The sequence below is a fragment of the Pipistrellus hanaki genome, assembly GCF_964339955.1.
Source record: "Pipistrellus hanaki genome assembly, chromosome: 9".
Taxonomy (NCBI): domain Eukaryota; kingdom Metazoa; phylum Chordata; class Mammalia; order Chiroptera; family Vespertilionidae; genus Pipistrellus; species Pipistrellus hanaki.
The window spans coordinates 14,139,759-14,161,466 of record NC_140511.1 but is presented as its reverse complement, the minus strand read 5'-3'; the positions used below and the strand labels follow the sequence as shown (position 1 = coordinate 14,161,466).

General features: G+C 47.9%; 1 protein-coding gene across 3 annotated transcripts in view; it reads left to right on the top strand.

Moving 5' to 3' along the window:
- Positions 1-5,744: 5,744 nt before the first annotated feature.
- The window catches only part of DRD2 (dopamine receptor D2), a 61,835-nt gene continuing 45,871 nt past the window's right edge, over positions 5,745-21,708 (top strand). For 2 of the 3 annotated variants that reach the window (XM_084893732.1, XM_084893730.1), the window contains exon 1: positions 5,745-6,088. The gene's annotated coding sequence lies outside the window, so the exon portion shown is untranslated. Of the gene's footprint in view, positions 6,089-10,336; positions 10,447-21,708 lie in introns of all 3 variants that reach the window. The other variant, XM_084893731.1, reaches the window with a different exon arrangement.

Genomic DNA, 21,708 nt, shown 5'->3' with positions numbered 1-21,708 from the left:
ATCATTATACCACCACACTTGATTTATATACACTGAGTTTTTAACTGCCCTGGGTCTCACCCCACATACATAAAATGAGGGTATGGGTTAGGTTAGGCTTTCCCCACCTGGCTGGGGCTCAGAACCACTGGTCAATCAGCTTTTAGAAAGAGAGAACTCTAAGCCCTGCCCCCTAAATTCTGACCTAGCGTAACTGGCATGGGGCTCCCAAATCTGCATCTTTTTTTTAGTTTTTCCAGGTGTTCCTATTTCATCCAATCCAAGGACTGACATTTAGGAAATGCTGGAGTAGATCATCGCTGGGACCCTTTCCAAACTCATTTATTCATTTATCGATTTATTCACTACAGAGGGGACACTAGCAGAGATGGGTTGAGAGAAGAAAGGGACAGATGTGGCAGGCATTTAATCCATTTTAACAAGATTAGAGTTTATCTCAAAGGCAGCGGAAAGGCTTTGGAGGGTTTTAAGCAGGGGTGACACATCAGATTTTGTATTAGAAACATTCTTGTGTGGAAGGTGGGCTGGAGGTAGAGACAGGGAGGAGCACCATTATCTGCCTGAGTCTATGATGGTGACACCGAGACTGGAGTAGTGGCAGAGAGGGTGGAGAGAGGACAGGTCTGTGGTGTTCAGAAAGTGGGATGGAAGGGGTTGAATGATTTTTTTTTTTCCTTTTGGATCTGCATGTAGTGAGTTATTGTTTTTGTTAAATTCTACAGCCTTCATTCCTTCCTAAGCTGGGAACTCCCCACTGTGTGGCTCTTTCTCAGTTTGAGTTCAGGGAGAAGCAGATACCCCGGGTTTTCACTCAAGTGCTGGTGAGTCAGGAAAGCAGAGACAGCAAAGCAGTTATTCCGGGGGCAGCACAAGCAACCCCAACTTTCAATTCCCAGAAGCAGCATAACAGAGCTGCAGGGGGTGCCACCATGTCGGCAGTGGTGGCCATGCCACCTGATGCCCTGCCTTTGCCTGCAACAACCAAGTTCTCTCTTGCTGGAGTGCTGCAGGGGCTTGACTTGGTGAAGTCCTAACAACATCAGACTCTCTGTTCCTGCTTTGCAAAACAGGTTCTCTCATCTCCCGTGTGATGCTGTAAGCCATGAAAACACTTCCAGTGAATTCCTTTTCTGCCCAAACTGTCCAGATTGTGTCTTACATCCAGGATCCCTGACTGGTAGTAACTGTTGAAGGCAGCAAAGGTGTGAGCAGTTGGGACAGTCCTTAGGAGCAGGCTGTGAGGGAAGAATCCCAGGTGCTGCTGGCTGGTTTACAGAACTCTGGTCCTGACTTGCTCACCCTCAAGAAAGGAAGCTTGGGTTGAGCCTTTCTTCACTAGGGAGTGTTCTCCAAACTGTAAAACTCCATTCCAGCCTGAGTGGCCGAAAGGTCCTTGCATTTGCGGACCATCAGAAACATCCTGGTTCCACTGTGGTCCCACCTTCTGGGAGGGAGAACCTTTGATTGCCTTCCCAGTGCTCTTCCAAATCAATGATATTCTTGACCTCCCAAGCTATTGGAAGTAGATGAGACCACAGATGAGCAAGTGCTTTATTAGCCACAGACAGGGCTGAAAAAAATCCTGGGCAGCACATACTGTTCATACTTTACTAAATGCAACTTCAGAAGTTATATACATTGACACTTAGGTTGCCTCTACCTTTTGGTTACTGTGAACATGGGTGCTATGAACATGGATGTGCAAACAAAGTGTGTATTTTTATCTTCTCTTCTGATCAAGAGATTAAATAAATTTGTAAACCTGCACTTTAATTTTTCTGTTTTGTAACGCTGAAGAACTGCATAGTAGAATTTTCATAAGGTGGGTCACCCCTGTATTCTTTATTGTTCCAAACGAGGAGGATGCAAAGGACACCTACCCATGTCCCTTTCACACTGATGTAGTGCAGTGCAGTAGGGCCCACCAGTGAGGAGTCATTCTTTAAGGCAGTTGCATGGGCAGATGTGAAAGCTATCAGGTAAGTAAGTCTCTCCGCTCTTCAATCTTGATCAGAGAGACTTCCCTGACCCTCAGTCTTTTTGAAAGGATCCTCCCTGCTCTAACTGGTTTGGCTCAGTAGATAGAGCATCAGCCTGCAGAATGAAAGGTCCCAGGTTCGATTCCGGTCAAGGGCATGTACCTTGGTTGTGGGCACATCTCCAGTAGGAGGTGTGCAGGAGGCAGCTAATCAATATTTCTCTCCCATCAATGTTTCTGACTTTTTGTCCCTCTCCCGTCCTCTCTGTAAGAAATCAATAAAATATATTTTAAAAATAAAGAAAAAAAGAAGCCACTTCTCATTCCAGAGATATCCAGGCTTCATAGTTAAAAATAATAATAAACAAACAAACAAACAAATAAATAAATAAATAGATCCTCTCTTTCCCCACCCCTCCGGGAGGACTAGCTTAACCTACCTTCAGTCCATCACTAGATTATTCTGACATGCTGTGGCTCGCTCAGTAACATCAGTAACCACGAATTCTGCATCTCTCAATGGTTTCCTGCACTTTGGTAGAAATAATAAAGTATAAGTAGTACATGTTCATTTGCCTTTGTCCACATCTCCTCTGGCTCAGGACTGCCACCTTAGTGTTCTCAGAGTCATTTGCAAATGGGATAAGAACAAAATGGCAAAAGACAGAGGAGGAGAACAAAAAAGATTCCCATAGTTTGAAAGTAGGGGCTCTGTTTTCATCCACAAAGTAGGTTTGGAGTCTGCACTTGGGACACCACAGAGAGGGCGTCTGCGCTCCCTCAGCGCTCCTCCAGCTGAAGCTTTCTGTAAGAGGGAAAATCCACAGGTGTGTTGCTCATTGTTCACGCTTAAACTTCACGTAACCCAGCTGTGCGGGTCTCTATTCCCCTTTTACAACCGAGGAAACAGACTTACAGACATTTAGAACTTTCCAGGTTGTGGAGTTTGGACTTGAACAGAGTCCTGCCTTGGATGGTGCTGCTTCCCTCACCCTGCTCTGCTTCTGACCCTCCAACCCAGGCATTTCCCTTCTTTTCTGTTGGAGTGACCTTCAGAGGGAGGGCTGTGACAGCCTGTGTCTCTCCCGCTGTGGGTGCATCAGATTTTGACAAGCTCCAGCCATACCTCACTGCCCGGCTTGGAGGCAGTCGTTGGAACACAATAGGGATTTCTAGAAGTGCCTTATTCTCGGTTGATTCAGTTCTTTTTTCCTCATTTCTGTAGTCCAAGAAAACTCCCGCCTAATAGCCATTATTAATCATTTCTTACCAGTTTCAACAATAAAGAGGATAGTAATAAAAAGTTAGACACATACTCTGAGACATACAGATAAGAAACTCAAAGAGAAAAGCTATCAAGGAAAATCTGACTTTGGTCCAACCTGGCCTACTTGGACCCCGTGCCTTTCTGCCTGGAGGCTGGGAGGCACCGAATGACCTCTAGGGGGCCCTGCCTGCCCGGGAAGCTGGGAGGCTCCGGTGCAGTTGCCTGCTGTCTGCAGATGCTCCCTGTCACCAGTCAGTGAGTTCCTTTGCTGTCTTGCTTGTTTAAAGAGGGAGGCTAATTGAAAACTAAAACTATATAAAGTTTGCTAATTGAAAACTAAAGATCCCTCCATTGTCCCTCACAGCCGGCTTGCAATCCACTCAGCCCTGCGATCCGCCTAAAAAGACAGCACAGAGACAAAGGATTCGTGGGTCATAGAGCCCACTGAGGTCACATCTTGCTCTCCCTCTTGTACTTGGATGAACAAGCTACCCTTCCCCCCACCCTCGGAGCACTCAGGCAACAATTTGTCTAACACTTCCTCATCTATTACCTTCAATGAAGCCAGAGAGAAAGGTATTTTCAGACCCAATTAAAATATGGGGAATCTGAGGCTCAGTGAGATTAAACATTAGCCAAGGTCACAAAACTGATAGGTGACAGAAGCAGGACACCAATCCAAGTCCTCTGACTAGTCAGAAGAGGGGTGGCTTACCTGCTGAGTGGCTCTGCCCTGGGCCCAGGCTTAACTAAAAGGCACTAAATCCTCCTTAAATGGATTAGACTGGAAAAAATGGCTTAAGTAGATGAGGAGGAGCACTGGGGTTCCAACTATATCTGCAATGTTTCATTGCTTTGAAAGCAAATACATCAAAATGATAGGATTCTTGATTGTTATAAAATCTCCCTATGAAGCTTGTGTGTGTGTGTGGAGGGGGGAGGGGGCGCGGGGGAGGGCAGGCACTGGGCAGGGGACAGTCCAGATCCACACAATAGTTCCAAAGGCAAGGGGTAGGGGAAGAGGCACACCATGTCCACTTACTCCTGCCCCAACTTCCTCCAAAAGATGATGTATTTGAGAGAAGTGCTGGTCTTTGCTTGGGCAAATGGTCCAGCGCTGATCTCTGTAGGATCTGGAAGGTCACTCCAATTCTCTGGGCCTAGGTTCCCCCTTCTAGAGCAATGAAAGTGGAAATTAGAGGAATGCCAAGGTCCTTTCCAACTCAATTTTCCATAATTGTGTGGGTCAATGGAGGAAATGCAAACTTAAACCTTTGTGGCCCGGAGTGGCTTGACTCCAGCCATGATGGACGGACTGCCTGGCATGCAAGGCCAGTCCCCCCACGCTGTTCCCTGTGCCTGGAGTGCTACGCTGCCTTCTTTGATGGGCAGCCCCCTCTGTGAGGTGTCTTTCGTTTGTGCTCCACAGCACCCCTTTAAGCCATATGTGCTGTGGTATGTTACACTATTTCCTGGAGGTCTGCACTCTGGATTGGCAGGGCATCAGAGCAAGGGCCTGGTTTTATTCCTCACTGTGACCCCAGCATCTGACATAGAGCCCAGCAAAGGGAGGACAGTCTATACTAATTCCTAAAGAAGAAAGGGGAGTAATAGGAGAGGAAGGAGATTTCTCTGCAGCCCAAAGGACCCTGGGCAGAAGGAACTACAATCTCCTTTCCTCCCCACCCCCACCTCCATTTAGAGTCAAAGTTGAGCTGGAATTCCAGAGCCCCCTTTTTGAATTATTATTTCAGGTCAACTCCAAGCAGGCTTTCGCCAGGAAGAATCAAACATCGAAAGGGGGTTGACCACAGGGCTTCCAAGAGCAGAGGTCAGGAAACGGATGTTGGCCCAGCAGCTTGGCTCAGTGGTTGAGTGATGACCTATGAACCAGGAGGTCACAGTTCCATTCTTGGTCAGGGCATATGCCCAGGTTACAGGCTCGATATCCCTGATCCCCCGTTTGGGACATGCAGGATCAATGATTCTCTCTTATCATTGATGTTTCTCTCTCTTCCCTTCCTCTCTGAAATCAATAAAAATATATTTTTTTTAAAAAAAAAAAGAAGGGAAAAGAAGTAATTACATTACTAGGAAGAACAAAGGACTTTCTATATAAAAAAAGAAAACGGACCTTGGACCTCTCCTCTTACGTGTCTCCCTGGCTGGTGGTGCCTCCCGGCTCACCAGTCCTTGTTCTCTGACTTCTCCTATGAGGAAACAGAAAAGCCGGCGATGCAGCCGGCGATCACAGCAGCCCTGCATATATCCAGGGTCTTGTGGGAGCGCAACATGTAGGCGACCGCTCAGTTCCTGCCTGGCTCTGACCTGCCTCAGAGCCAGGGAAGACAGCATCTCCGACCCTAAGCCAATCCCACCACGCCCTGGCTCTGGGAGCCTGGACACGTGCGCACAGTAGGGCAAGGCGGGGCCTGTCCCAGGGGCGGGGCTCAGGGCGCCGGTGGCCCCGGCGGCCCCGCCCCGCCCTCCCGCGCTCGGGGCGCACGGAGCAGCGGAGCTGTCTAGGATCAGAGCCGGAGCCGGCGGCCCTCGGCGCGCCCCGCGCGGCCTCCAGTCCCGGTCCTGCGCCGCAGCCCAGCCCGGCGCCCCGCCCCGCCCCGCAGCGGCCGGTCCGCCGCTCCCGGAAGGCCGGAGCCCATCCAGCCGCTGCCCGCCGGGGCACTGATCAGCGCGGAGGGGCCGGGAGCCGGGGGCCCGCGGAGGAAAGCGGCGGCCCAGACGGCTGCCGGAGGGGTGGCCGAGGGTGGATGCGGCGGGAGACGGAAGCCTCGAGCAGCCTGCGCCCGCTCCGCCTCAGCCCCGGTGCGCCCTATGGCTTGAAGGTAAGCGCCAGCAGGATGGAGGGACCGGCGGCCCCGGGCCGAGTGTAGTCGCAGGGGGAGGAGGAGGGAGCTGGGAGGCCGGTGCAGCCCGGCCAGAAGTTTGGCCACTTTGACGCGTTCTGCCCAGGACTGCTCCGCCTGCCGTGGGCTCTCCAAGGACTTTCTTTCGAGACGCTTGCGGGGAGCGAAGGGCGGGGGTGGGATGGGGGGTGGGGGCCCGAGGCAGGGGGGGCCAACGGGAACGCAGTGGCCGCTGTCCTCTCTCCCTTCCTCTCGGCATCTTTCGAGGCCGCCCGGGCGGGAATCGCCGTGGGCACGAGAGGGCGGGGCTGGGGCGGCTTCCCCGCGGAGCACCCGGAGCGAGCCCCGCGAGCCGCAGCTCCGGAGTGTGGCCGCCTGTTGGCGATCTCAGGAGGGCACTCTCCGCCCGGCACCCCAGGGCGCCCGGCCAGAGGTTCCGACCGCCATGGAGGGAGGAGGGTTATTTGTGCTACCCGACTTTTCCGTTTCTATGGACCGAAGCCCTGGGCTGGCGAGAGGCGGGTTCTGGCTTTACTCTCCTGCTTGCTAATGTGCCGCTGTCCTTGGTGCTGAATTAGCGTTCTCCTCAGCCATCTCCCTGTTTGAGATCCAGTTGAGGAGGGAAACTGAGGTTTCAGACCCATCTAGGCTTGAGAATGGGTATGATGGTGGGGCAGTAGCGGAGAGTGACTGTCGGACTCTGAAATGGACCTGGAGCCAGGAAGGATGGGGTGCGGAGGAAGGAGGCAGGAAGCTCTAAGCGCCAGACAGAGCCTGCCCCTCTCCCTGCTTGAGGCTGGCAGCCCGTGTGCAGTTCCTTTCCAAGAGCAGAGGTAAGAAGCCGTGTGTGCATGTACGCAACAGGCTTCGTCATGGACACAAGTCACAGCCCAGCAGCTCCGTGGGAACAGGTCCTTGTCTCAGACACAGGGAAGCTGTCTGAGCGAGTAACTGTTGCCCCACCTGGTACCCCAGTACTTTTAGTGCTGGAGGCTCCTGAGGTTGGTCTGAGGTTGATGAGGTGCAAGGCACTTTGCGGATCTTTGCAGTTTCTTCTGCAGATCCAACTACTTATAGATTGTGAGCAGGCTTCAAACCTTTCAGGCTAATCTTAGATTCTCCCCAGAAACTAGATTTTCAGTGATTCTCTGTCCTTTAGATGCAAATAATCTGTGCATCCCTGATTCATCCTGCAGAATTAGAACCACTTGAAAAAGAAATCATTCTTCTCATCTTTCTCCCCATTCCTGCTGTTTGGTGAAGATTGGCAGAGAAAAGAGAGAGAGAGAGAGAGAGAGAGAGAGAGAGAGAGAGAGAGAGAGAGAGAGAGAGAATGACCAATTGCAAGATAATCAGTGTGTGGTTTGCTGGGTCCCAGTCCCCTGCCTTTGATTTCTCTGCTTAGAGTTCAAAATTCCTGGCATGTGACTGGGGGTGGTGGTGTGATGCTATCTCTGAAATTAAACATCTGACAAGGAAGAGGGTTAGATTTAGAGTAAAGTAAGGATGATGGTAGCCCCAGTCTTATTCTCCTGAAGAGCTTCTGAATTCCTTCTACCTTTCCTGCCCAAACTGGGGATGGAAGGTGCCTGGTAATGGGAAGGGGAATTCTGATTTACTGTAGAGGTCTAGGACATTTCTCCAAGGTCATTTTTTTTGTTTGTTTTAATGAACTCCCTGCATCTAAATCACCTGGGAACTTGGTTAAGATGCATATTTTTGGTTCTTCCCAGAAGAACTGCTGAATGAGAATCTCAAGCTGAGACCCAGGAATGTGCTGTATATATTAATTCTATATCTGGGTGATTCATATGTACATTGGGTTAAGAAATCATCTCTGATAAAAGTTCTAACTCCGTTGACTGGAAGGAACATGATTAAGGTCTTTCCTTGACCTTCTCCTTGCTTCCTGCAGTTATACATGTTAAACTTCACAGGTGTGAGACTGTTGCTGATGGAGGAGGACCCCCGCCCTCGATTAAATCCCTTTGCTGCAATAAAGGTGGCAGCTCAATCTCTTCTCCCCCAGGGTTTTCCTGGACTTTTCTTCCTTCTAAAACAGATTTTTTTTTTCTTCTCTAAGAATCTCCAGTATGGCTTCAGATTGACCTGTCCCCTTCTGGGGCCAACCTGATGTGTTCCTCCTACCTCCCCTTCCCTTCTGAGGGAATTGTCTTTCATTGTGTATGTGCTGTGATCTGCTAACTCAACTGCTACTGAAATACCAAGGAGTGATTAGTTCAGCTTAGTAGCATGCTATGTTCCCCAGGGCTGATAGCCACTCGTGCCCTGCTGGCAATGACACATTGACTGTATTGATTTGATCTAACTATAAGCTAGAATGCTCATAAGGGTGAATAAGTCCAGTAACATTGCTTGTGGGATAGTCAGTCTTCTACCTACACATGCAAGGTTACATTACTTCTGCCTAGAACATGCAATGATGCAGGCAAGTCTGAACTTGATAGAAACCCTCCTGTTTCTTCTTCTAAACCAGAGGAAACAAAGATAGCTCAGGGGCTCATAAAACATATGACCTCATATATACCAGGGATTGATCTGCTGAATTTAGACAGGCCTGAGATCTCTGTTATGTGTAAGGGGAAAAGCATGTGGGCTCAGCCTGGAAACAGCTGTCTCCATCTCCCCTACAAATTGGGAAGTCTCACTTTGGTTGAAGAAGCAGGGCTGTGAAGATGGCATGGGCAGGGGAGGTGAGAATGAGAATGATGAGGCTCCTTGAGATAACCCCACCTTTTCCAGTGACTCATATTTTCTGACATCCATTTCTTTCTTCATTAGGGCTTAATACCTATGCATCTCCAGCAGTGAGTATCTCAGCACCTAGGCAGGGAAGGCAGGGCCAAAGTGGAGGTTTTTAATGCCAGGATCCCAAGCACCAGATTGTATGTCACAGGTCATAGTAACCTAAGAGTTGAGGTCTTGAAAACAACTTAGAATGGCTTGCCTGGTCAGTTGTAGTTGCTGGGACTTTGTAGTTATCTCAGATTATTTGGGTTCCTCAGAGGTCATCCTGGATGCCCCAGACCCTAAACAGGGAAGCTTTTCCTTTAGTCCAGAAATATGGTGGCCTCTCCTATTATTCAAGTTCTCCCAAAAAGGAGTGGCGTACTCTTTCTAGTTCCAGAGCACCAGGGCTGGGCTCTGCAATCAAAACGTCTCCATCTTATCAGGAGTTATGCTTAGCAAGAGAACATCTTGTATCTAGGAAGTGCTTGTAAACCACATACAGAAGGAAGGGCACAGTTTGGTTCAGCTTCCTAGCAGATGCCCTCCCTTGGATGTGGCCTCTCATTTAGCTGAACCCCAGCATGACATTTTCCTCACCCACACCCATTAGGGCATCTTACGGCCCTGGGAGGACCAATGATTTGGCCTTAGGGTTATGTCTGAGCTCTCTAGCTCTCCAGGATACTAAATGGAACCACTCAGGCTGTGAGGTTGCTAATTCTGCGGTTCTGGGCAAGAGACTGATATGTTAGCTCCAGCTTTTTTCAATTACTCTAATAGTGTTAGAATCTAATGTTAACACATCCTGCCTCTTACCCACCACCAATGTATTTGAAGATTTCTTCCTTCCTTCCTTCCTTCCTTCCTTCCTTCCTTCCTTCCTTCCTTCCTTCCTTCCTTTCTTTCTTTCTTTCTTTCTTTCTTTCTTTCTTTCTTTCTTTTTTTAAACAATAGAATCATATTATCTAAATGCACGGGCTTGGAAAATAGCTTGATTATAGTGTCAGTACTGTGGGTAGAGGAATAGAACTATACGATTAGCCACTTGGTTAGTTCCTCTTCGGGTCCAGAGAAAGGAGAGGACTTGTCCTTCTGATCTGCACACATTTCCATTTCTTTTTTCTTTCACCTCAATTTGATAAATGGGTTAAATCAACACCCTTGGCAGCTGGGATGTCCCCTGGGAGGGTGCAGCCTCCTCTCTTCCCAGGAGTCATGGGAATGTTTCTCTGTGGAGGAGCAGAGGCCCATCCCTCTGGATAGAAGAGATTGTGCTGCTGCAGAGCCCCAGGGTCTGAGACCCAGAGGCACAGGGCATCAGAGTGGGAGAGTGTACAGGGGTGGGAGCTGAGATGTAGAATCTTGGAGGCCTTGTAAGTGGTTGACATTAGGCATGCACATATAAGGCATTGGCTTTGTGCAGTTTAGACAACTTTGTCATCTGATGGCATCTATAGGGATCCTTGTTTTTTCTAGGAGGAGATGGCAAACTGTTTGCTTTCTGCAGTGATGGGGAGGGGACACAAGAAGCACCAGGCTTTCCCCGGAGCCCTCCGAGTCATGCAAGCCTGATGTCAGACAGGATGGTGAGTGAAGTTGAGCAGTATCAGCTCTTGGGGTCCTTTCTATAGGCCCCTGCCAGCCCTGACCTCCAACTCAAGGTGCAGCTCAGTGTGCCAAACAGCAGCCATGGCTCCAAGGACACCCCCTGCAGATGTTGGGGAGCCAGAGTGAGTCCTGAGGCCTGTCCATTGGTCACGGGGCTTCTTGTCCCTAATCCCACTTTGCTGTTATTGCTTGGATTCCAAGAGGCCCAGCAGGGAAAGGCGTGAGAAATGAAGTTGTTTTTGTTACGTGCTGTCTAATTGCCTCCTCTTCTTCCTGCTACCCCAGGCAGCAATATCACTAGCAATTCTCCAGGAACTCTTGGTCTGGGAAAGTGGTTTGCTCACAGACTTCCTTAGAAGGGCTGCTTTTGACAAGTGTTCCTGCTCCCCAGTCCCTCCATCACTGGTCTCACCATCTCAGCTTGAATTTGCTATGTGCGGGGCAGTGTGCTGAGCACTTGAAATGTGCTTTTTATTTCAACTCTTGATTCTGCAACAACTCTATGTAGGCACCCTTATTATCCCTCCTTTACACAGGAAGAAGCATGGGCATCAAGAGATTAAGTGGCTTGCACAAGGCCAAGGGCTAAATGCAGGCTGAGAGTCACAGTCAGACTGATGCTAAAGCCATAACTCTCTGACCTATGTAAGGGCACCCAGAATAAGAAAAGGAGAAGAATGGGGATAAGAAGAAACTTTCTTGAAACACTGAAGTAACAGTGAACTTTACATGTGATGCCAGGAAAGGAGAAGGAGACAGCAGAGGGGGAAGGATGGATGAAATATACTTCTTGAGATTCTTAAATTTGAGGACCATTCTAAGAAGTGTGGTTCTGTACCTGGATCTGGGCACCACTGGAAGAAATGCACCAGGGAGAACCTCAGCAAGCAGTGTGCACAGAGGGGAGGGAGGCAGGTCAACTAAGCTAGCAGACTTCTAACCTCACCACAAGTTTTATAAATGACACTTACCAGCATTCAGTCCCTTATTTAAACTTTTTAAAAAACAACCCAGAGAGATAGTTAAGCCTGTGGGCCTGGAGTTAGATGACCAAAATCTGAATCCCAACTTTAATATTTACCAGTTTACTACCTTAAGCAAGTTGGTTAACTTCTATCATCTTGGGCTTCTCATCTATAAGTGAGGATGGTAATATTTACCTCATTGTGCTATAGAAGTAAGCCAATAGATACAAGAGATTTGAGAGTCCCTGGCTAAGCACCTCATAAATGTTAACGCTAATGATGGTTATTAAGAAACTCCAGAGGGAACATTTTTAGCTGTTTTCCTTTTGCACTAGTTCAGCACCTGATTTTACATCTCTGAAGTTAAGAGCGTTTCTAAAACTTTTACAGAATCCAAGCTTACATTTATTACATTCTCCACTTAATCTGCACTACAACTCTTTGGTACTCACCTGTAAGAGGCAAGAAGGATTCAGGTTGCTTGTCATCTCTTTGCATTAGGTTCAGCTGAGCTCCCATCTTACCACATGCAAGCCAGGAAGAGATATTGGTCTTAATGGTTATGGTTTTGCACAGCCTCATTTTTTCTTCCCAGTTTTCCAGTTCCTCCATCTACTTCCTCAGGGTTGGAGCCTTCTTGATTGGCATTGGCACATACTGTGATGCACTCTTGCATAGACCACGTTTTATTAAAATGAGATAGAAGGAGAACATACTGGTGCACAAGGATTGGGAGACTTCTGTCTTCTCCCCCTATTGAAAGGGCCAACGAACCTCACACTAGAATCCCCAAAGCTGGCAGGAATAAACCTTTTGGGGCCATTGATGGCAGGAGTAAATGCATCTGTTTTGGAGGTGAAGTATGGTCCTTCCTGAAAAAGGGATGTAACAATCGTTTCTAGGACATTTCTCTGAAAGTTGTTCATGACTTTCACTTTTTTCTTTTTCTGTGAATCCTTCCTTGAGGAGGATTCTTCCTTAATTGATGCAGCTGCTTCTGACCACTTAATCAGGCTTGCTGTTCAGTGAAAGTGGAAGATTTCTGAGGGTGTGGCAGATGTTCTGTTTCCTGGCCATCTCTCTCGGGTCACGTGGTTATTCCTTCTTGGACTCAGAACTCCCTCAGTTCTTACATTCATCAAGCAAGGTCCCAAAAAGAGGATGTCAGGCCAGCCAGAGAAATAAAGATATTCCCATACACATCTTTCCTTGGGTGATATACATTATACACATAGGTGAAGGCCTGGGTCACTCTGGATGATTAATGGCACAAAATCTGCCCTTTCGTCAGTCTTCTCTGGTGAGCTGGAAGGAGGTGGTGGGAGGCAAAGACTGCTTCCAGAGACCCATGCTGCCCTCCACCCATTCTGAATCCTTCCTTAGCTGCATTTTGTGGTGGCCAGCCTCCAAGATGGCCCTTGACACCCTGACCTCCTTCTCCATTAAATAGGGAAGACCTGTGTACAATAATGCCTACCTGATGGATGGTGACTTCTGAAGATAGGTCATAGAGGATATCATGACTTTCACCCTGTTCTTTCTTGGACCACTCATTCTAGGAAAGCTAGCTGCCATGGCATGAAGAAACTCAAGCAGTTCTGTAGAAAGGTCTGCCCTGCAAGTAACTGGGACCTCCTGCCAACAGCCACATGAATGGACCATCTTGGGAGCATATCTTTCCTCCCTGGACAAGCCTTTAAATGATTGTGGCCACTGCTAAGGTCTTAGCTACAACCTTTTGAGAGACCCAGAGCCAGAACCACCCAACTGATCTGTTGGAATTCCTAACCCAGAGGAACTGTGAGATAATAAATTTTTGTTGTTTTACAAGACTAGGATAGGATCATTTATTTTGCAATAGTATATAACTATGTTTCACTCACTATGGTCATGAACCTCTCGGCCATCATCTCTCCAGACCAGGCTACTGATTTCTGTATTCTTCTTTCTTGTACTCATTCTTCTCTGAATATCTTCTGGCATGCTAACCATTCAATGTGCAGCTTGTTTTTAATTATTTAATTGAGTAAATATTATTGAACACCTACTGTGTACTAGGCACTCTTCTTGGTTGCAAATATGTCAGTAAACAAAACAAAGATCCCTGCTCTCTGGGAACTTACATTCTAGTGGAGGAGAAAAAATGGTAAAAATAAATATAAAAATAAATTACTGAGTATATTACCTGGCAAATAATACTTTGGAAAGTAAAACATCTGTTAGAATTAGATGATGTGAAGTGCTGAGGGGTGAGAGGAAGTTTGCGGTATTCAACAGGGTGGGCTGGATGGATCTAAATGAGGAAGTGACATTTGAGGAAAGACTTAGAGGATTGTGAGGGTGAGCTTTTCAGAGCTATCAGAGGGAAGAGCATGCAGGCAGAGGGCATCACGGGTCTGCATGCATTTGAAAGCATTTTAATTCTTATTCCCTACGGAACAATAATAGCACTCTGCATTTGGAACTCTCTTTTAATTTTCAAAACCCATGAGGCAATAGTAATCTCTTTGATTTGTAAATCACTTTCACATACACTATCTCCTTTGGTCATTACAAACCCTTTTATAGCCCCTACTTTGCAGATGTGGCCACTGAGACAATAACTGCAGTACTTCCTACTTTTGTGGCAATAACTGCAGTACTTCCTACTTCTGTGAAATTTGCTCAGGCTCACAGAAGTAGGAAGTACTGCAGTTATTGCCTCTTGTGCTTCTTTCTTATATAACCATCTTTTTTCCTTTTTATCCTCACCCTAGGATATTGGTTTTTTTAAAATTGATTGATTGATTGATTGAGAGAGAGAGAGAGAAAGAGAGAGAGAGAGAAACATAAATGTGAGAGAAAAACATTAATCAGTTGCCTCCTATACGTGCTTGTTATAATAATGTAACTCCTCTAATGTATGAAATAATTAATGTGTGAAATGTTTGCTGTATGGAAACCCCCAATACTCTGTAACTTCCAAAATGAATAAACACCCCAATATCTTTTTTTAAAAAAATATATTTTATTGATTTTGTACAGAGAGGAAGGAAGAGAGATAGAGAGCTAGAAACATCGATGAGAGAGAGAGTCATCGACCAGCTGCCTCTTGCACACCCCCTACTGGGGATGTGCCCATAACCAATGTACATGCCCTTGACTGGAATCGAACCTGGGACCTTTCAGTCTGCAGGCTGATGCTCTATCCACTGAGCCAAACCTGTTTCGGCCACCCCAATATCTTGATATTAAAAGCTCTGCACCCTTAAAGTGTAAATGCCCTGCTTCCAACATAAGGCACATCATCTGCCCACACTGATAAAGACACAAGTTGTTTACCACGGTCTATATAACCTAGAGACTATCTCCAGTTGAGGTCTTTTGCCCGATAAGAGGTCTTTTGCTCTGAGAGACAAGCTTCTGATTGCTTTGCTGTGTGAGCCTGAACCAACTGCGGCTGCCTGCCTGTCTCTGTTTTCATCACCTGCCCTTCAGTGTGCATCGCCAGGTGGCCTTTGCTGGAGCCTAGGACCCACTAGGAATAGGTAAATAAACTAATTCTGTCTTGTGTGTCTTGTGTTCTGGTTCAGCTCAGCTGTCTAGACATTGAAGTACCAGGGGATAGGCTGTTATTGCTGACTCCTGGTCACATGTTTGTCCCACTTAGTCTAGACAGATAATCAATTAATTGGGGCATAATTGGGACAGTGCCCCGAACCCACAACCTAGTGCCCTGATGGGGAATCAAACCTGTCACCTTTTGGTGTAGGCATGGCTCTCCAACCAATTGAGTCACCTGGCCAGGGCTCCTATAGGACATCTTATTGCATAATGATGATCTTTCAATTGTGCATGTCTGTCTTCCTCACTAGATGAGAACTCCTTGATGCAGAGTCTGTTTCATATTGTCCCCAGAACCTATTGTCACCAAAGATGATGCTAAGCACTTGGTAGTCACTTAAACTGTTGAGTAAGTGGGTGAGTGAGGAGGTGAGTGATGGCTTACTTCTCCATGGCTGTGCTTACTTGAAGCCCAGCAAGAGTGTCTGGAAGTGGCTGGGGTGTCCTCGACAGGCTGAGTGGGTCAGCAAGATGCTCAGACCTTCCTTTCATCTTCAGTTAGCATTCTCTGCTTCCCTAGATTATAGTTTGGCTGGAAATCCTTCACAGTTTCATAGGGCCTAGATCCTGTTTCAGTCAGACACTCCCATAGAGAAGGTGTTGGGAGAGTTGTCAAGGAAACATATGCAGATGTGTTGGTCCAGATCAGCCTTCTGGTGCCTGGGACGATGCTCCAACCAAATGAGCCAAAACAGCCTGGGCAACCTTCCTTAATGCTTCAGTCCTTGGCATTAAAAGCTCACGTCTAAGCAGCCTTTAAAACTGAGCACAGGCATCACTTCTTCCAGGGAGCCTTCCCTGATTTTCCCACTATATTGTACCACCAGCCTGGCTAGGGATCCCCTCCTCTCTAGTTCCAAACCTGGGAATGTAGGATTTACCAAACCGTATTATGATTGTCTATTTCCCCGCTAGTTGGTAAACTCCTTGAAGATGGGAGGGGAGCTCTTACCTCTTCAGGCTAGGTACCAGCCCTTTGCACTGTACGCAGCGGGACTGTGATTAGGAGACACCTCCCCCAGCACCCCCGCTCCCCGCCACAATAATAAGGCAGGAGGGCACAGTGTCTTCTGCTTATCCTTGAAAACCCCACATTATTTTTTTAAATATATTTTATTGATTTTTTTTTTTTTTTACAGAGAGGAAGAGAGAGGGATAGAGAGTTAGAAACATCGATGAGAGAGAACCATTGATCAGCTGTCTATTGCACACCCTCTACTGGGGATGTGCCCGCAACCAAGGTACATGCCCTTGACCAGAATCGAACCCGGGACCCTTCAGTTCGCAGGCCAACACTCTATCCACTGAGCCAAACCAGTTTCGGCAAAATCCCACATTATTAAGGCAGACTAGAAAGTTCCTCTAGCAAGTGATTTAGACTGGAGGGAGCCCAGCATGTCAAGGCTGTGAAGCATCCTAGGTTCATAGACTAACTCCTCATGTGCAGATAAGAAAATGTGCCCAGAGCATGAGCAATATATCTAGAGCACATGTGTCAAACACAAGGCCCGCGGGCCAAATCCAGCCCGCCAGGCCTTGCAATGTGGCCCGCACCGCGCTGTCATCACTGCACTCCGCTGTCAGTTTATGACATTGTCAGTTTATGACTGTTCAGTTAACAATTCGGCCCGCGATTTAGGCTGGATTTTAGATTTTGGCCCCTTCTCTGATTGAGTTCGACACCCCTAATCTAGAGTCTCATGGCAGCTTAGAAGGACCAGACCTAGACCCTGGGCCCGTGACCCAGCCCACTTCCCATTATACCAAACCAGTGCCCCACACCATGCCTGAGAGCCAGGGTGGTGTTTGCCACACTACTTGGCCTTCGATAGCTTTACCAAAAGTTTCCTAAATTTAACCAGCTCCAAAAAATCATCCTCTTCTCCTTTCTCCCAGTTTCTAGGTTGAAATTGCTGATTTGGTGACCTTTATTACTCAGCTCAACTCAATGGCGAGGGAAATACAGATAAATGAAGATAAAGTGAAGTGAAAAGTAGACCAAGTTGGTCCTAATTTTCCCATTTCTCACAGAAAGGCAGACTGTAGGCAAGTTAGTGCTCATATAGCAAGAGCCATGCAAAAGCTTTTTGGATGCTGTGTTATTGTCACTGATGTTAAAGTGCACTGATAACTCATCAGTCAGATCTGACCACAGGGCAGCAAGGAGGGGACAGGAGAAAGGGTAGTTAGTTCCCTGGCCCTACACTGAGCACATGCTTGGCAAGTAGTAGGCTGTCAATAAATAATCGCTGCAATGAATGAATGAATGAATGAATGAATGTGTACTGTTCCCTTGCAGAGCAGGCTGAGATTTGCTCCAAAGCTGATATACCGTCTCTCATGGGTCTGGTGCTACAAGGAACTGGATGGCAGGCAGTCAGGTTGGAGAAAGCTAAGGCTACCGCCTTCCTTTCCAAGCACGTTGGCTTGGCTCCTAAATGTGATAGTAAAGCGTTTGGAGATGGATGGCTGTGAAACTGCTCAGATTCCCTGCATCCCAGAGGGAGAGGGGAAGAGGCAGACCTCTCTGCAGAGCGGTCTGTGACCCTCACACCCTGTAGGATCATGTAAGCTTGAGGAATGTTAGTTTTGTAGGGCAGCTCTAACAAAGCACCACAAACTGGTGGCTTAAAACAACAAACTTATTCCCTCTCGGTTGTGGAGGCTGGACGTCTGAAATCCATATGCCAGCAGGGCTGTGCTCCCTCCAAAGGCTCTAGATGCCCCCAGCCTCTTCCAGCTTCTCTTGGCCACTGGGGTAATGCCAGTCTCTGCCTCCATCCTCACATCGGCTCTGTCTCCTCATGTCTGTCTCCTCTCCTCAGAAGGATACCAGGTATTGGACTTAGGGCCTACCCTAATCCAGTGTGATCCCATCTCAATCCTTAACTACTGTATTTCATAATTTACTCTTAATCATATCTGCAAACACTCTATTTCCAAATAATGTCACATTTTTAGGTTCTGGGTGTTCATGAATTTGGCAGCTTGGGGAAGGGTGTGTGTGTGTGTGTGTGTGTGTGTGTGTGTGTGTGTATGCTATGTGGAGCTGCCTGCCTCGCTGGTCCCTGGTCCCTGCAGACATCTTTGGCCTCTTCCAGGGCAGGACCATTTCCCTCCAAGTCACCTGTTCTAGGAACAGCTGCCTGGTTATCTAATTGAAGCCTTGTCTCTCCTGCATTAGAAGGCAAATCAGGACAAAAAAGAAAGCAATTAGTATGGCTGGTAGCTCGGGATTAAAGGGGATTCACTGACCTGCTGGCAGCACGGTTAGGAAGAGGGAAGGGGAGGGGAGTTTGGAGAGAGAGGGGATGGTGGGGATGAGTGTTCAGACAGGGGAGGCCCAGGGAAACTGGGTTCCTGCAGCATGTGGGCTCTGGCCCAGTGAAGGCAGAGGCTGGGTGCTCATACAAAGGGCCCCTCCGTAGTCATTAGGGATGCAGGGATTTGTACTATTTCACTCAGTATTCATTCCAACAGCCCTTTATTAATGCCTCCTCTGTGTCAGATCCTCTGCCAATGCTCTCATTTCACAGGTGAGAACACTGATGCCCCAGTAGGCCAAGAGAACTATGCAAGGTCTCTAGTGGGGAGGAGGGAGGGCAGAGTCAGGGCACAAATCCAAATCTCTGACACTCAATGTACCTCACACACAGTAATAATAACAACCCCTGCGTCTGGACAGGGCTTGACTTTGCACAGTGTTTCCCCAGAAGTTACTGTACAGCTGTGCCCTGTGTGGAGGGGGTGGAGGCAGGAGGAGGAGGGCTTCGCAGCTTCTGCCCCTGAGTTCAGCTTTGCCGGGGGTGGAGGAAGTGGGGTGTAGAGAAGGGGAAGAGCGAGGGCCTCACAGACAGAAGCTAGCAGGGACTGGCTCTGTTGTCAATCCCAAGGGAGCCCCATCCTAAGTTTGCCCAGCTGGCCAGTCCTCAAGGAGATGTTGATGTTGCTGGGAACTTTCTGGACCCTTGGCATGGATCACATGCCTGCAACCAAAGAATCCACAGCCTTGAGATTCACCATCCCGGGGTTCTGCCTTAGCAGCCAACACGGCAATATGGGGTTGCCTCTGGCATCTCCTTGTGGGGCAGGGTGGTCTGACCCTGTCCTTCTGAGCTTTCCGATTTGCATGCTGGTCTTTAATGACCTGGTCAAAGCGAGTGCTCAGGAATTATGTGTTAAAGGCCTGAGTGAGCCCAGAGAGAAAAGTGTACCCCTCCTGTAATAGGTGAGGGGGTGTCGGGGAAGGAGGCCTGGAAGATTTCCAAGCTGTTCTCTCAGCCCGGCTTTCGGACTCAAGGCCTTTGCTACTCAATCTGAGGCTTGGCTTGGGGCCTGCCCCTCCTCCCAGCCTTTCTGGCAACGACCTCTTTATCTCTTTGCAGTTACTTGCCATCCACAGCATCTTCCCACTCTGTCTCCACGGTAATAATGGAGACGTAGCCCCAGGGGTCTATGGTCCTGGTGGAGGGAAAAGGAGGAAAAGGGCAAGGGCAGGAGCATAGGAGACCAGCTGTGTCCATAGGCCTGTTCTGAGCAGTGAAGCTTCAACAGGCCAGGGAGGTGCCACCACCAAGGCTGGCAGTGAGGAGGGGTGGGGCTGAAGGCATCTGGGCACCCTTTGGTTCAGAAAAGGAGCCAGGAACTCTTGGATGGCAGGTGGAGTCTCTGTCCTTAGGGAGTGTTTGGAGGCTAGCAGCTCGGGACCTCCTTAGGTGGGAATCATGGACAGGCCAGCTTGGGGCAGAACTCAGGCCTCTTTAGCCCAGGAAACCCACCTAGCTGGGAGTCCCACAGTCCTCCCTTGTTAGTCCTTGCCTCTGTTTCACTAGACAGTGGACCTTTTTTTCTTCTATTCAGGTGTCTGCCTGTGAGAGTCACATGTTCCATGGCACTGAGGAAGGCCTGGATGGTACGGGGGACACCAGTGCCAGCTGGGTGGGTGCAGGGCCCTCAGCAAACAGCACTGGCTGCCTCAGCCCTGGGAGAGCCTGGCTGCATGGACTGTAATAATGGTCAAAACGAGCAACTGGTCTGAAGATGGTCAATGTGATAGTGCTTAGAGCTTCTGTGTTTTAGGCCCCCAGACACAGAGACCCAGGCAAAACTTATGGAAAGGACACAAAAAGTGACAAAATAAAACACAGAACCAGAATCCAGTATATTTCTGCCAGGCCATGCCACTGCTCCTGGGCTCCCACTACCTAGTATCTGGGAGATTTGGCATGCTGCTATTTTGCTAGACTTTTTCCCTATGCAGACTAGACTCACATGGGCCTTTATGGGGGTCTAGAGAGTTGGGAGACTTGGGGTTCAGCCTCAGTACCATCACTCTGTTAAAAACAAAAGTTATTTCATTTGTTAAAACAAACACTAAGGAAAACATATTCATGACTATTGAGATTGGCGTCCAGACTGTCTTAATAGGAGAGAGAGAGAGCCTCCACCCTAAATACACAGAGCCAGCCAGGGATTTGTAACCAGTGAGCAGAACGAGGGGGTCAGTGGATGGAAAATTACTGTGAGGAGGCATCATGGGTAAGGGAGTTGATCATCACGGATAAATGAACTTCAAAGGCAGGCCAATGGCATCAGGTACCAAGGGTGGGCATTCTCTCTAAATTCAGTGGGATTCTTGCTAAGACAGGGCTGGAAGATGAGGCCCAGCTGGGAAGAGTGCTGAGGGGTCCCTGACTAAAGTTTGTTCATCTTAATCAAGGGTCAAGGGATATTTAACCTCCAGACCTCTGATTCCTATTTCTAAGACAATGGGATAGGATTGGATGAGGTACCTTTCAGTGGGAACAGACTGACCATCAACATCTGCTCTTGTTGTACCTCCCTTCACCCGGAGTTGCAATTGAAAATCACAAATTCTGCCTTAAAATGTCTACTTTGAAGGTGTTAATTTCACAATCAGATGCCTTCTTGTGTACAGTGTACAGTAGCATTCAATGTACCCAACTGAATAATATCTATTTTAAAATGCTGGCTATACTATATTAGAGATGATGTGTATTATCTTTAATTTGTGACAGCCATGAAAGGTAGGGCACCTTCTTATTCTTGTTGCTTAGTGCACGGTAGACCCTGAACACATATAGAGTGAACGGATGAGTGAAGAAATGTGTATATCCCCTTAATTTAGAACTTGATAAGTTGGAACCTACTTTTATTTTTATTGTGTTAATCCTCCCTCAAGGATGTTTTCCATTGATTTCTAGAGAGAGAAGAAAAGAGGGGGAGAGACAGAATGAGAGAGAAACATCGATGTGAGAGAGACACATCTACTAGTTGCCTCTTGCATGTCCCCAGACTGGAGCTGGGGATCCAGCCTGCAACCAAGGTACCTGCCTGGTGCCCTTAACTGGAATCAAACCTGAAACCCTTCAGTCCTCTGGCCAACATTTGATCCACTGAGCCAAAAGGCCATGGTGGAAGCTGCTTTTAAATACTTTAACATTGTTCACAGTGCTATGCACAAGAGTGAGCATTCAATATTTGCTAACTCACATGTGCTCGCATAACACACACACACACACACACACACACACACCATCAGTGCTTGTTTCTGGTGGTATCTGAACAACACTGGTTTTACAGTTGTGATGGACCAGCACTTTTTTCCAGGTCATAACTGATACATGTCCTTTCAAATACATCAGTGCATTA